Source organism: Symphalangus syndactylus, chromosome 10, assembly GCF_028878055.3.
Source record: "Symphalangus syndactylus isolate Jambi chromosome 10, NHGRI_mSymSyn1-v2.1_pri, whole genome shotgun sequence".
NCBI lineage: Eukaryota > Metazoa > Chordata > Mammalia > Primates > Hylobatidae > Symphalangus > Symphalangus syndactylus.
Genome location: NC_072432.2, coordinates 5,893,298 through 5,908,966, shown reverse-complemented (window position 1 = coordinate 5,908,966; position 15,669 = coordinate 5,893,298). Strand labels below are relative to the sequence as shown.

At 49.1% G+C, this 15,669-nt stretch overlaps 1 protein-coding gene across 8 annotated transcripts in view; it reads left to right on the top strand.

Annotated features, from left to right (window-relative positions):
- The window catches only part of DIP2C (disco interacting protein 2 homolog C), a 404,917-nt gene that overhangs the window by 182,564 nt on the left and 206,684 nt on the right, over positions 1–15,669 (top strand). The window lies entirely within an intron of this gene.

Sequence of the window (15,669 nt, the reverse complement as noted above, 5' to 3'; positions counted from 1 at the left end):
GCTGGAATTATGATAAGTCCTCAGGTTGGTGTCCTGGTGGGATTTATGCTGGAACTGTGGTAAGTCCTCAGGTCGGTGTCCTGGTGGGATTTATGCTGGAATTGTGATAAGTCTGCAGGTCGGTGTCCTGGCGGGATTTATGCTGGAATTGTGATAAGTCCTCAGATCGGTGTCCTGGCAGGATTTATGCTGGAATTGTGATAAGTCTGCAGGTCGGTGTCCTGGCGGGATTTATGCTGGAATTGTGATAACTCTGCAGGTCGGTGTCCTGGCGGGATTTATGCTGGAATTGTGATAAGTCTGCAGGTCGGTGTCCTGGCGGGATTTATGCTGGAATTGTGGTAAGTCCTCAGGTCGGTGTCCTGGCGGGATTTATGCTGGAATTGTGGTAAGTCCTCAGGTCGGTGTCCTGGCGGGATTTATGCTGGAATTATGATAAGTCTGCAGGTCGGTGTCCTGGCGGGATTTATGCTGGAATTGTGGTAAGTCCTCAGGTCGGTGTCCTGGTGGGATTTATGCTGGAATTGTGATAAGTCCTCAGATCGGTGTCCTGGCGGGATTTATGCTGGAATTGTGATAAGTCTGCAGGTCGGTGTCCTGGTGGGATTTATGCTGGAATTGTGGTAAGTCCTCAGGTCGGTGTCCTGGCGGGATTTATGCTGGAATTGTGGTAAGTCCTCAGGTCGGTGTCCTGGTGGGATTTATGCTGGAATTGTGGTAAGTCCTCAGGTCGGTGTCCTGGCGGGATTTATGCTGGAATTGTGATAAGTCTGCAGGTCGGTGTCCTGGTGGGATTTATGCTGGAATTATGATAAGTCCTCAGGTCGGTGTCCTGGCGGGATTTATGCTGGAATTGTGATAAGTCTGCAGGTCGGTGTCCTGGCGGGATTTATGCTGGAATTGTGATAAGTCTTCAGGTTGGTGTCCTGGTGGGATTTATGCTGGAATTATGATAAGTCCTCAGGTCGGTGTCCTGGCGGGATTTATGCTGGAATTGTGATAAGTCTGCAGGTCGGTGTCCTGGCGGGATTTATGCTGGAATTGTGGTAAGTCCTCAGGTCGGTGTCCTGGCGGGATTTATGCTGGAATTGTGATAAGTCCTCAGATCGGTGTCCTGGCGGGATTTATGCTGGAACTGTAAGTCTGTTGGTCAATGTGGAGAGAATTGGCATCTTGACCGTGTTGCCGCTTCTCCTTGGACTCGTGGCTCAGTTGAGGGAGCTCTTTTCTTTCTTTCTTTCTTCAGCGTTTTGTGGTTTTCTTCATACACGTCCTCTGTGTGCTTTGTTAAACTTATACCTGAGTGTTCTTTGTACAGCTACTGTCAATAGTGTTGTTTTTAACATTTAGGTCCCAAATACTAATTGCCAACATGTAGAGTACAATTTGACTGTGTGCTGTGATTTGGCTAAACTCAGGTATTGGATCTAGGACTGACTTTTGTAGACCCCTTGGGAATTTTTATATGCAGGCGTTTGGTGTGACTTGAGTTTTCTCCTTTCTGTTTTCAGTTTCTTTGATCTGTGCTCATTATGATGTCTTTTTCTGGCTTTGAGTTTAAGATAGAAGCTTAGATTATGGACCTGAGACCTTACTTTTTTCAAATATGAGCCTTTCGTGCTATGAGCTTACTTCCCATCATTATTTTGGCTGCATTTCATAGATTTTAATTTTTGTTTCAGTTCAGTTGAAAATTATTTTCCTTTGAACACTCATGGTGGTTTTATTTAGTTCACCCAAATCTCATTTTAGCAAAAGATACAAATTCATGCAGGTTTAGTTCCTGTGTGTGCCTCATAATATCTTCACATTCTGTGCCTTGACCAGTAAATGATTGAGCTTATCAGGGAGATGGTTGCATGGTATATTGGTGTTGTGAAAATTATGTGGGAATTTGAATGTTTTTGAGACAGGGTCACTATCACCCAGGCTGGAGTATAGTGGTGCATTCAGAGCTCAGTACAACCTCGACCTCCCAGGCTCAAGCAATCCTCCCACCTCAGCCTGCTGAGTAACTGAGACTACAGGTGCATGCTGTCATACCCAATTAATTAATTTTGTTTTTTGTAGAAATGGAGTTTCACTATGTTACCCAGGCTGGTCTTAGACTCCTGGGCTCAAGTGATCCTCCCACCTCAGCCTCCCAAAGCGTTGGGATTACAGGCGTGAGCCAGCACACCTGGCCGGGAATTGAAGTGCCATGAAGGTGCAGAGGTTTTATGTTTTGTGTTCTGATATTGCCAAATACCTGGCACAGTGCCTGGCGTGCGGTCGGTGTGTAACGCATATTCCTGAATGAATGGATACTGTGGTGCCTGTATATTGAATTAAATGTAATTTCACTCACTTGTGTTTCTCTGTGCCAGTCCTTTTGCCTGTCTGAACTGCTTTGTTCTGCAAGTTACATTGTAATACGATCATGTTCTTCAGTTTTTCACTTTATTGACCATTTTAAATGAAAGAAGCCCCCCCCCCATTCTTTCTGATTGGATATGCTCATCTTCCCTCGATAATTGGGATATATGGTACCAACGCATGTCTCTTCATAAACATATTATTATAAAAATCCTTGAATACACATGTGCTACATAAACAGGTTTGATTCTTTTATAAAAGTTGGTATTGCAAAGCAGAGATCTTAACAAGTTCTACTTCTCATAATGTATCAGTGAGTATAGGACTGCATGCATTCTACTTTATTTGCCTTCTAAATAAAGTATATTCTTAATAATTGCCACTTAATAAAGGTTGGGCAAGATCTTTTAGAAAGGATATTTCCACAAACTAAAGTGTGTACTATCAACATTATTATTTAAATAGCTAGTGAAACCATCAAAATCTTATCACATTTACATGTTGCGCCAGGAATCATCTCCGCTTTCCTCCCTGCAACTCAGTATTTTTGATGCTATGTGAATTAGTTCACAGGAAGCCTCAGTGTTTCCTGGAGGCATGCCCACAGCTCACTGGCCTCAGAGAAAGTCATAACGTGTGTACGAACTTCTCTGGAATAACTTGAGCTTATTACATACATCTTCTGGTAGGTCATTTGCCCCCTCCACTCTCCAAAAGAAAACCTCAGGCCTCTTAAATTAACTGCAAGCCTTTTTGAGACTGAGCCATTATTTTGGAAAGCAAGATTGTCAGAAAAAATATAGCTTTAAGGATGATAGATCATAGCATATTCTGAAGCCTGAAACCTGTGGGGGGAGACAGCGCAGTCATTCCTGTCCTGATGGGACCTGGCCTGTCTCGTTTTGTTTTCCATTGCTTACCCAGACAGGGTGATTTGTTTAAGAAAATCACTGGAGTCATTGGATTAAGCATCCCTTTATTTCCAGCTTTTAAAAGGCTTTAAGTTAAAATATAACTTTTTAAATCCTTTATCCAGCGAACATTTGGCGATATTGTCTGTGTTTTGTGTGCACTTTCTCTGTTTTGTGTAGGAATTCTGTTTTATGTACTCTGTCCGTTGCATGGCACACAGTAGGTATTAAATATTTGGGGGATGAATGAATGAATGAGGAGATAAAGTCCAGGATAATCTCTATAGCATTTGGAAATTCCCACGTAAAGCCCAGGCACGTACAGTGTTACCAAACAAGGGCCAAGCAAAAGCTGCAGTATTTGTTTGATCAATTACTAGGGAGCAGTCACTTTCCCTTCATGTATCCTGGATTTATGGGGTCACAGGACCTACTGAAATAGTACCGTACAACGTCTGATGGAGCAGCCAAGGGCTGGTGGCTGCAGGTCTCAGGAAGTGAACACAGAAGCAGCCGTGGGCCCTGCTCCTGAGACAGGCAGGGGTTGACTGTGAACCCACCTTTGCCCCAGATGCTGATGAGTAGGGAGGCGGTTGTCAGGGAAGCTGGAGCGTTGCCTGCAGGGGTCCCCGGCATGTACAGATGTAGGGGAAGGCCCGGCTAAACCCACATCTGCTGTGAAGGCTTGCAGGAGTCCACGCTTGCTGAGGGGGCCCTAGTTTTATTCCCTGGGTCTGAACTTGCTCTCAGTGGCCCTGTCTGCCTTCAAAATCCACCTGAGGAAGAGCTGGGCTTCAGTGCTGGGGCCCCTTCCCTGGTCCCAGTGTGGCAGGGCCAGGTTACTGGAGATAAGTCCTAGTCAGCACCTAGGCTATTAACAGGTTCAAGGGGCCAGTGTATCCATGCTTGCTCTATGATAAAGTCAACAGTTTGGCACATGATAACTAGACATTTCAGAGTTCCTTTAAAACGGTGTCAGTAAAGCCCATGATACAGTTTGGCTCTGTATCCCCACCCAAATCTCATCTCGAATGGTAATTTCCATAACCCCCATATGCCAAGGGCAAAACCTTGGGGGAGGTGATTGGATCCTGGGGGTGGATTCCCCTGTGCTGTCCTCGCGATTGTGAGGAGATCTCATGAGATCTGGTTTTTTGGTAACTGTGTTCTCTTCCTGAGACCTGCAGCCACCAGCCCTTGGCTGCTCTGTCAGATATTATGTGGTACTATTTCAATAAGTCCTTTCTTCCCCCTCGCACACTTCCCTCTCACCTCCCGCCACATAAGACGGGCATTTGCTTCCCCTTCACCTTCTGCCGTGATCATAAGTTCCTGAGGTCTCCCCAGCCATGTGGAACTGTGCGTCAATCAAACTGCTTTCCTTTATAAATTAGAGAGTTGGGCAGTTCTTTATAGCAGCATGAAAACAGACTGATGCAGCCCAGCCGTCCACAGAGGGGAGAGCCCGGCCGTCCACAGAGGGGGAGCCCAGCCGTCCACAGAGGGGAGAGCCCGGCCATCCGCAGAGGGAGAGCCCAGCCGTCCACATAGGGGAGAGCCTGGCCATCCACAGAGGGGGAGCCCGGCCGTCCGCAGAGGGAGAGCCTGGCCATCCACAGAGGGGAGAGCCCAGCCGTCCACAGAGGGGAGAGCCTGGCCATCCACAGAGGGGGAGCCCAGCCATCCGCAGAGGGAGAGCCCGGCCATCCACAGAGGGGGAGCCCAGCCGTCCACAGAGGGGGAGACCGGCCGTCCACAGAGGGAGAAGGTGACAGTGCAAATGCTGCTGTCAGGGCTGCGATGCCAACAAGGAGCCAGTCAGCACCACGTGTGGGAAACCTCAGCTGTGTGGCCATTGAGGGGTCAGGGCTGTGATGCTGACAAGGAGTCAATCAGCATTGCGTGCGGTGAACCTCAGCCGTGTGGCCATCATGGGGTTCAGCCATGCTGTTCTCATTGAGCAGCCCATTTTCAAAGTCTGAAAAAGGATAAAAAATATTAATAGGACTGAAGTTTTCAGAGTCAGTGCCTTGCATGAAAACTGGTGGTTGAGAATTCCTCAAGGAAAGCAGAAGTTGTTCTCGAAGTCAGCAGTGCTGTGCGGTGCAGGGGAGCGTTGGTGAGAAATGCCAGCATGCAGATAAGTAACACCGTAGAAAATCCACATTCGCAGCTCTCAAAAAGCTTGTTTTATTTATAATCAGCTGGCGGGACTCAACAAATGTGCGTTGCCTCCTTAATTCTCCCACACAGCAGACACTTTTTTCAGGCCTGGGGTGTTACTGGGGAGCGGTGAGTGGGGTCCTGGCTGGTCCCGAGGTGCCCTGGAGCTGAGAGGAGGTTTTGTACCCGGGGATGGAGGTCGGGGCGCACTTGAGCCCAGAGTCTTGGGGTGAGCTGACTTCTTCATTGAAAAATTGTATTCTCTGGGAAGGAATGGGCAGAAACTTCAGGTAAATGAAATGGAAGTCAAACAGTCATCCCTTGACAGAGGTGCGTCTCTGACGAGCCCCGTAAGAGAGCCCCCCAGGCAGCAGGGAGAAAAAAGCAAGACTCTGTGCTGTTCTACACGTCCTGGTGGGGTCTGTCAGCGGGACCCCCGAGGGGAGGCAAGCGTCTCTACTGGCGCCTGCTTCTGTGGCCTGGACTGCTGATTGTGAGTGGGATTAGTTCACTCAGGTGTGGAGATTCGAGGGGCTCTGAGGACTTCCTTCAGCTGAGGCATCTCCTGTTAGAGCTGAGTCCTGGGTACGGCGTGTCCCTGTCATCTGCTTCCCCGCCCTTTGACAACCAATGCCAAACAGCGGCACCACTATCGCCACAGCTGGGGAAGCTGGCTGGATAGCAAGACGTCGGGAAAAACTCAAGTACTGTGTTTATGAAACTCATGACAGAGGCTGGATTCGGTGGCTCACGCCTGTAACCCCAGCACTTTGGGAAGTCCAGGTGGGAGGATCACTTAAGGAGTTTGAGGCCAGCCTGGGCAACACAGCAAGACCCCATCTCTACAAAAAATACACAGCCGAGTATGGTGGTGCCTGCCTGTGGTCCCAGCTACCCAGAAGGATGAGGTGGGAGGATCGCTTGGCCCCAGGAGGTCAAGGCTGCAGTGAGCCATGTCTGCACCACTGCACTGCAGCACAGGCGACAGAGGCAGACCTGTCTCAAGAAAAAATTTGTTTTTAATCTCATAACAGGTGTTTTCTCTGTCCCAACCTATTCCAAAATGGCTATTTTTTTTGGCGTTTGCATTTTGCATTTCAATTCCAAATGTATGAATGTTGCTTCAAGAAATTCTTCCTCTGTATCCCATCTGTATGGTGGAATCAGCCAGGTGCCCTAACATTACTGGGCGCTTCTCTGCATGGCCTTGTGTGTGTCAGAGGAGCCCTGGCCGCATGTTCAGCTTCTCTGGATCCGAGACATTGGTGTGTGTGGCAGGACCGATCCTCACTACATACGGTTTGGATTCCTTGGGTGAGCGTCTGGAAGAAGACACGGTCTTGAGCTTGTTGCCGCAGCAAACACGGTTTGCAAGTGAAGGACGCCTGCTTCTCCCTGTCCACAGCTGCCCCATTGCTGATGAAGATTGACTGTGAAGTTGGTCAAAAGAGAAGCAGCCGACACAGCAGAATGACCAGAAAGTACTGAGGGATGTGGGAGGGGAGAGCCTGCATTCCTTCCCCCGCCCGTATTCCTTCCCCCGCCTGCATTTCCCCTTAAACATTTCCAAGGTGCCGAGTTGGCCTTCCATGTTCGTGGGTTCCATAGCCCTGGATGCAGCCAAACTGAAAGTGAAAATATTCAGAAAGAAAAGAATGGCTTAACCTGTTTTGAACATGTGTAGACTTCTTCGTTTTCATTATTCCTTAAACAATACAGTACACCCACCATTTGCACAGCACTCATGTTGTTTAGGGTATTGCGAGTAAGGTAGAGATTTATTTATTTATTTATTTTGAGACGGAGTCTTGCTCTGTCACCCAGGCTAGAGTGCAGTGGCACGATCTCGGCTCACTGCAAGCTCCGTCTCCTGGGTTCACGGCATTCTTCTGCCTCAGCCTCTCTAGTAGCTGGGACTACAGGTGCCTGCCACCACGCCCGGCTAATTTTTTGTATTTTTACTAGAGACAGGGTTTCACTGTGTTAGCCAGGATAGTCTTGATCTCCTGACCTCGTGATCCTCCTGCCTCGGCCTCCCAAAGTGCTGGGATTACAGGTGTGAGCCACCGCACCCAGTCTGTAGAGATTTAAGTGCATGGGAGGGCACCGTGGGTTCTGTGCACTCAGCATTCACGTTGTTTGGGGTATTAATGAGTAATGTAGAGATTTAAGAACACGGGAGGGCACCGTGGGTTCTGTGCACTCAGCACTCACGTTGTTTGGGGTATTACGAGTAATGTAGAGATTTAAGAACGGGAAGGCACTGTGGGTTCTGTGTACTCAGCACTCACGTTGTTTGGGGTATTAATGAGTAATGTAGAGATTTTAAGTACACGGGAGGGCACCGTGGGTTCTGTGCACTCAGCACTCACATTGTTTGGGGTATTACGAGTAATGTAGAGATTTAAGAACGGGAGGGCACTGTGGGTTCTGTGTACTCAGCACTCACGTTGTTTGGGGTATTACGAGTAATGTAGAGATTTAAGTACACGGGAGGGCACACGTGGGTTCTATGCAAATGCTGCGCCATTTTCTATCAGGGACTTGAGTGTCTCAGACTTTGGGATCCCGACCCCTGGAACCCACCCCGACGGACACCAGGGGTGACTGTACTTTAGCACGCTTTATTTTTTTTTCTTCACCGAGAGACTCGCTAGAAGAAACACAGAATTTTTTCCACACAGACCAACGTTCAAAATCTATAAATAGTTTTTAGGGAGGAGGAGGGGAAGGATTTCAGACTTTTTTCCTCCCCCATTCAAGCTATTGATAACACATTCCTCACCTCGTAGTTAATTTGTGTATGTGGTGAGAATATGGAAGATCTCTTCTCTTACCCAGTTTCAGGCAGACGATACGTTGTTATTAACTGTGGTTACCACACTGTACATTCGGTCTCCAGAATCGACTCATCTTTTCATGAAGTGTGTGCCCTTGACCACCATCTCCCCATTTCTGCATCCCCAGGCCCTGGTAACCCCTATTCCACTGTTTCTACAAATTCTACTTTTTTAAGATGCCACATGTAAGTGAGATCATGCAGTATTTGTGTTTCTGTGCCTGTTTTATTTCACTTAGCATAACATCTTCCAGGTTTATCCATGTTTTTGCAGATGGCAGAATTTTGTTCTTTAAGTTGAATAGTATTCATTGTGTCCGTACACCATGATTTCTCTATCTGTTCATCCACTGATGGGTGCGTAGGTCAATTCCACATCTACGTGATTGTAAATAGTGCTGCAGTGGACGTGAACGTGCAGGTATCTCTCCCTTACGCTGGTTTAAATTCCTTTGGATATTTACCCAGACATGGGATTGCTGGATCATAGAGTCCTGTTTCTAGTTTTGGAAGATGCTCCATACTATTTTCCACGGCAGCTCTGCTGCTTTGCACTCCCACCAACAGCGTGCAAGGGTTCCCTTTGCTCCACATCTTTGCCAACACTGCAGAATTTACGTTCCTAGATCCCCTTGGGGTCCCTGACATGGGCACAGGTGGCCTGACCGCTCACTACACCTCTCTCTGAACTTTGCTTTCTCATGCTGCGTATGGACTGGTTCAGCAGCCTCCTCACTACACCTCTCTCTGAACTTTGCTTTCTCATGCTGTGTACGGACTGGTTCAGCAGCCTCTTGGATTGCTTTGACTCTTGGGAGCTTTGACTTAAAAAGGCAACTGAGCAGAAAGCCATAGCTACTACGCAGCTGCTTAAATGATTCTGCAAAGGCTTAAAGTCAAACTCTGGGTGAGGGAGTGTGTGCTCCTAAAATAGGAAGATAATGCTTGATGTGTTGTGGAAAGTTGAGGCTCTGTTGGCCCCGGTGCTGAGGTCACTGCATGCCTCTGACTCTGGTGTGAACACACAGTGACGGTGGAGTTCTGTTTACAGATACATACTTCTGACTGCATGCACTTTTGTGTTTACTGAGGTTAGCCCACTTCTTTCTGCTGTCAAAGTGATTCCATCTTTGATAGCCTTAGCAGTTTTCTTATGTCCCCAAGAGCACTTTCTGATGCAGAAGGGGGTCACGTGGCACGTGTTTGTGGCCATCCCCTGTGGGCCAACACTTGGAATAGACCACTCCGCCGCTCACCGCGGGGTGGTCCAGCGTGACTTTGCTGGAAATGATGCGGATTTTTTTTGTTTGTTCCAGTTGTCCTCCTCCCCCTTCAGCAGGGCTGTGACATTCTCCCTGCTGGGGCATCTGAAGTGTCTCCTGTAGCTGGGGGTGGGATGGCAGCGCTGGGCCAGGCGGTTCTGCACGGTGACTTTGTTGCCACCAGTCTGGCCCTCGGCCAGATGCCTTGGTGGGCTTCTCCGACTTGCTGAGACTGTCATCTGTGAAATGAGGGTGATAGCGCTTGTGGAATGTTTGAATGACATAGTTGTCTGTAAAGTTCGCAGTAAGACCCTGACTTTGTAGGTGGATAATTGGCCTCCACACTTTCCCCTGTCCACCTGCCCTCATCCTCATGTTCCCTCCCAATCCAAAGAAAAATCTCTGAGGGGATCCCTCCCTCTGTCGGGGAGCAGAGGGTGGAGTGTGAGAGACTTGCTCTCAAGCTGTGACGCCCACGGCGGCCATCTGAGAAGAGCCCACAGTGGGGCCCGGGCCGTGCTGGCTCCTCTTCTACACGTCAGCTTCTCAGTGTCCAGCTGGAAATAATGGGAGCTGGGCTTCGTTGTCCCTACCTTGCCCCTTCTCGCTCCCCCCAACACCAAAAAATGTAAATACAACATCCAGTAAAACCAACTTACTGCTGAGGCCTGAGATCTGCAAAATTGAGACTCAGTGTCATGGGAAAGGGCAGTACCTGTGTTTAATACGGCATAGTCTTCTCAGAGCTGTCTTTCTGCAGGGTGGGGTTTCTTTCCTTTTTGTGTGAAGCAGGGATTTCTAACTCCCAGGACATACTGGAGAAATTATGCTTGCCTGAAGAGTTTTTAGCAAGTTATGACAGTAGTTTTGTGTGAAACTGGATGTTTACATCTTCCCACTGGCCAGGATAACTGCTGGGGCATCTCCAGGGACCTCGTGCAGAGCCCCTGGTCTTGCCAGGGACTGGAAGGGAGGGGGTGTTTCGAGGCTGCAGTAGGACAGGGGTCTCCTCAAACTCACAAAGCCTCTGCTCCACGCGGCACACTGCACACATGCTTTGAATTTTAAAAAATTCCATCGGCATTCATATTTCTAAGCCCTTCAGGGACTGTTAGTACTACATTATTTTCTTTTAACATCAGAAGCTTATTTTCAAGACTGCTACGGTAGTGTGAACTTCTGTTGATCTTTCTCCTGTTCTTTTGATCCATGTGTTAAAAATAGAATGGACTCCAAACAAGCTCTTTCCTTTAATCCCCCTTCTAACCGGAGTTCTTAACGTACCAAAGAGAAGAGCTACAGTGGACAATACAAATTTTAAAACACCAAAACGTTAAAACTCTAAGTGGCGTTGTCCACCTGCCTGGCCTGAGTAAGATCGTATGCAACAGCGTGTCTAAAATGTGTTTGCTTCCTGCTCCTACCATTAATTAAATGTGTGTGTGTGTGTGTGTGTGTGTGTGTGTGTGTGTGGTTTGAGACAGGGTCTTGCCCTGTCGCCCAGAGCGTGGGGCACTAGGCACTAAATAACAAGTAATGTTTTTTATTAAACAAAAAGCTCAGGTGCATGTATGAATCCTAGTGCAGGCTCTATGTTTACCCTGGCACCTTATTTAAAAGATCTTTATGGATTTAAGCTGCCAGTGCTCACACTGGAAATGTGACGGGCTTGTGAGAATGAGAGGGTGATGGGCACAGCAGGTGCAGGTGGAGCCGTGGCAGAGCATGGGCAGCCAAGGCGGCGGGGCCGGGTCGGGAAGGACTTGGAGGCGCTGTGGGGAGTTTGGTCTCAGCCCAAACAGCAGAGAGAAGCCTCCAACAGTTTTGGGAGAGAGGCTACCACGTTCGCATTCTTGCAGCAACCCTTCTGGCTGCTGTCTGGGGTGTGTGTGGTGCCAGGAGTCTTGGCCCCAGAGCTGGAGCGTCTCAGTGACACGGGGGCCCGCGGCATCTGGGGTCCCGCGATGGTGGTTGACATCAGAGCAGAACAACAACTGGGTTCTCAGGGGTCGGGATTCTGAGATTCTTCCTAGCCCCTGGCTCTCTGGGGTCCATCTTCTTTGCCTCCCTCCCTGACGGGGCGATGCCTGTGGCCCTGCAGGCTGCACAGCAGGTCTGTGTTCATGAGTCCTCCCATTGACTCAGACGTCTCTCACAAGTTGAATGTGAAACAGATATTGAATGAGTGCTTGCTGCATTTTTTAAAGATTTTGTGTCCTTAGTGCTTTGAGACCTTCGCATCCTGTGTGTCTGATCTCTCCATCTGTGGTAGCAGGTAGGTGCTATCACCTATATTTTATCCATGAGAAAAATGCGACCCACACTAGTTAGCTGGCCCGCGGGGGACCCTGCTGTGCTCAGCTTGCTGGAGTGAGAGGACATCCCAGGCCCTCCTGACCCTGTCCCCGGTGCCGGCGAGGGGTACACACAGGAGCTGTCACCGGCCTACAGCGCCTGCTGGAGAACAAAGAAGCCTATCCGGAGACTTAAAAACAAGGCTGTGGTCTTGCCTTCTGGGGCCTCCCGGCTCCTTATAAAGCAATAGGCTCAGAGCAGCAGCACCGGGGCTCCTGACAGCCGTAGAATTCCCAACATGGAACGATTGCTTTGTAATATAAACCATTAATTCCAGCATTAAATAATCTCCCGACACCACGCATGGAAACCGTCACTGCCGAGTGGGTCTGTGTGCTTGGAGCTGAGCCACACCGTGGAAGCAGCTCCGTGGCCTGTTTCCTTCATCCCCGAGGGCCACCCAGCTCCCAAGTGTCCGTGTCTTGAGCCCAATGTCCGCAGCACTGGCTCTGCATGGGTTCCAGTTGGGGCCAGATTGGCCGGTGACGGCCTGAGGCCTAGAGGAAGCCACAGGGGCAGGGCGTCTGTTCTGTCGTCTTAACACTGCATTCGTCAGGCAGACCTTTCCTTGATTTTCTAAGATTGGGTTTTGCCCCGAAACTCTGAACTGCAACATAAGTGAGAAAAAGAATTCTTCCGTTTGGGGAGGGAAAGAAGCATCGTCCCTCAGTCTCATTCAACCTTCTGCTGGTGACTTTGCCTCACTGGGGTTTTCACTTCCAAAGTACGACTTGTCTGTAAATCTCTCCTCTTTGCGATTTTAATTTCTGCTTCTGAAATTTTAATTCTTATGGGAAGCCTCTGAGAATGACATAAGTAGCATTTTTTTAATGAAGTAGAAAATGTTTCTAAAGAGATCACTTTTACTTTTTTTCTCACTGAGGTTACAATTCCTGCATTTACTTTTCTGTCATACTTATTCCTAACAGGAAAAGGAGATTAAATAAATGGGTACCTTGATGGTGGAAGCGGGAAAATACGCTGTTTGGAATTTTACGTGGAAAGCACTCCGGCAGGGGCCCCTGTGGTTCTCATTCTCTGACAGCAGCCTTGAGGGTGTGCCTTAGATCCAGCCTCCCAGAGGCCCTCCCCAGAGATGGGAGTTGACTTTCGAAATAGCCTCGATGACGTTCCCGTCGCTTCCAGGTTTGGGGAATATGAACAAGCCGGCTGTGAGCAGTGGTTACACCTAGCGGGATAACAGACACGTGATGGCCCCAGCTTAGAAACGTGGGGGAGGACGTGCCCTCTCTGAGCATTTGCGCCTTTAGTTTATGTAGCTGCACGCTGATGACCACGTGCCCTGATGGACCCAAGGTGAGGGGGAGAGAAGAGAGGCAGGAATTAATTGATCATTCAGCCTGAACCAATGTGAAATGGAGGAAGCACCAGGCACTGTCAGAGCCACCGTCTCCCCAGTGTGAAGTGGAGGAAGCACCAGGCACCGTCAGAGCCACCGTCTCCCTAGTGTGAAGTGGAGGAAGCACCAGGCACCGTCAGAGCCACCGTCTCCCTAGTGACAGCATGGCATTGATCGAAGGTCAGGCCTTGGGCCCAACCCAAGGAGGTGTTCTGGGAGGATACTGTGTAGTCAGCCAGCTAGCTGCTGCCTGTCAGTCTCTCACCTCCCACCACCTGCCATCTGTCCATCTCTGTCGTGTGTCTATATGCATCATCTATTATCTGCCTGTCACCTATGACCTGATTGTATTCGCACAGAAAACATTGGTTGCTTCAAAATAAAGGATGGCACGTAAAAAAGTGCTGTTAGAAGGTTTGCTCGTGTAAACCTGCAGCGAGTCTATCACGGGAATCTGGTGGACCTCTGTCTACCAGATGCTGAGGCAATTCCAGAGTTAAAAATAACTGGATGTTTTCCATGAAAACGTAGCAGGAGTTTGTGAGCCACGAGCTTTGGGGCCTGAGTGAGCCTGGTCTCAGGGCCGCGGCATCCGGTGCTTCGGCTTCGGGTCAGCACGTACGTCAAGCCACCGTCTTCTGCATTTTGGGATAGAATCGTCGTAAGTTTCCCCTCTGCCCGCCCCCCAGTCACCGAACAGGTAAATGATCGCCCCGCATCTGCCCAGGTCTTCAGCGCACTCCCAGCCAGTCACTTACCTGCAGGTCTCACTGTGTCAGGCACAGATGTCTGTGTGTGGTACACGCAGGAGCACCCTGGCTTCAGTTTGTAAGACAACCAGGTTGGGGCACAGTTCTATGGGACATTGTCTGGTTTTAAGGATAACTGTGCATGTGTGTTACAAATAAACCACGAACAGTCATCCACGACATCACGCAAGCTACAGCGTGTGATTTGTGCTGTGGGCACCCAGAGGTGCCATCCAGGCAGGGCAGGGGCTGGGAGAGGGCAAAGTAGGAAGTACAGTCCCGTTTCCTTCGGAGAAGGGCACTTCCCAGGCAGGTTACAGAGTCAGGAGGATGTGCAGGGGCATGAATATGCGAGGAAGGCCCAGGAAGCCGGGGCTGCGACCTCTGGACACTACACCAGCTTTCGAGTGGAAGACTCTAGGTGTGGTTTTCATGGGACACGGTTTTGGAGCTGGACAGACTTTTGTCTTAGATCTGTGGTCCTGGGTGAGGAACGTAAGTACTGTTTGTGCCTCAAATTCTCGTCTGTAAAATAAGTTGTTATAAGGATTAGACAATGTCGTATTTGGGGATGGGCCAGCAAACCCTCCTGTGAAGAGCTGCACTGAACCCTGTCTTGCCTTGCAGCTCGGCAAGGAGCAGGCCGTGAGCACAGAGCGTGTCTCCAGAAGTGGCCTGGAAGCTGGGCTCAGCCTCGAGACTTAGTTTGCAGACCCTGGTTTGGGGGAAAGTGCGGGGCATGGAAGTTACTCAGTGGCGCTGCCCTTTCCCACCTCCTAGGTTTTGAGAGATGATAGTAACCTAGGATTTATTAAAGTCTTGTCTGGAAATTTTCTTTGCTGATTGGGGGCTCGATTTAAATCAAGCACGTGCACATGTGGCTGCTTCTGTGGTTCAGATTTTGGACGTCGTTTGTAAAATGGGTTAACGAGGCATTTCCAAAAGCGACGGAGCAGTCTCCATGGTGGGCAGCTGATGGCTGCGGGTGCGGAGTGCCCGGCAAGCTGTAACATTTCTGCAGAAATCGTCCTTTGTTGGCAGTGGCCGGCTACCTAGTTAGCATGGGCCAGGCGCAGTGGCTCACACCTGTAATCTCAGCACTTTGGGAGGCTGAGGCAGCAGATCATGAGGTCAGGAGATCGAGACCATCCTGGCTAACATGGTGAAACCCCATCTCTACTAAAAATACAAAAAATTAGCTGGGCGTGGTGGCGGGCGCCTGTAGTCCCAGCTACTCAGGAGGCTGATGCAGGAGAATGGTGTGAACCCAGGAGGTGGAGCTTGCAGTGAGCCGAGATAGTGTCACTGCACTCCAGCCTGGGGGACAGAGTGAGACTCTCTCAAAAAAAAAAAAAAAAAAAAAAAAAAAAAAAAAAAAAAAAAACAACAACAAAAAAAAAACTCATTGATGGGCGGATGCGGGTTCCATGTCATTTGGTTCTTGGCTCCGTGTTCAGACATCAGCCTTGTGTTCTGTGGGGGAGATGAGAACCTGTGTTGTGAGCTGTGAGTTGGTGGAGGCAGCCGTGGAGGTAGATGCGGCACCTGAGACTGCCTGTCCTTCACTAGGAAAAGCGAGTTGACCAGCTTGTGTGTGTACCTTGATAACCTTTTCACTCATTTGCTATATTTTTATTAAAGCTTGAATTTTCAACTCTTGTTGGAATTATGGTTT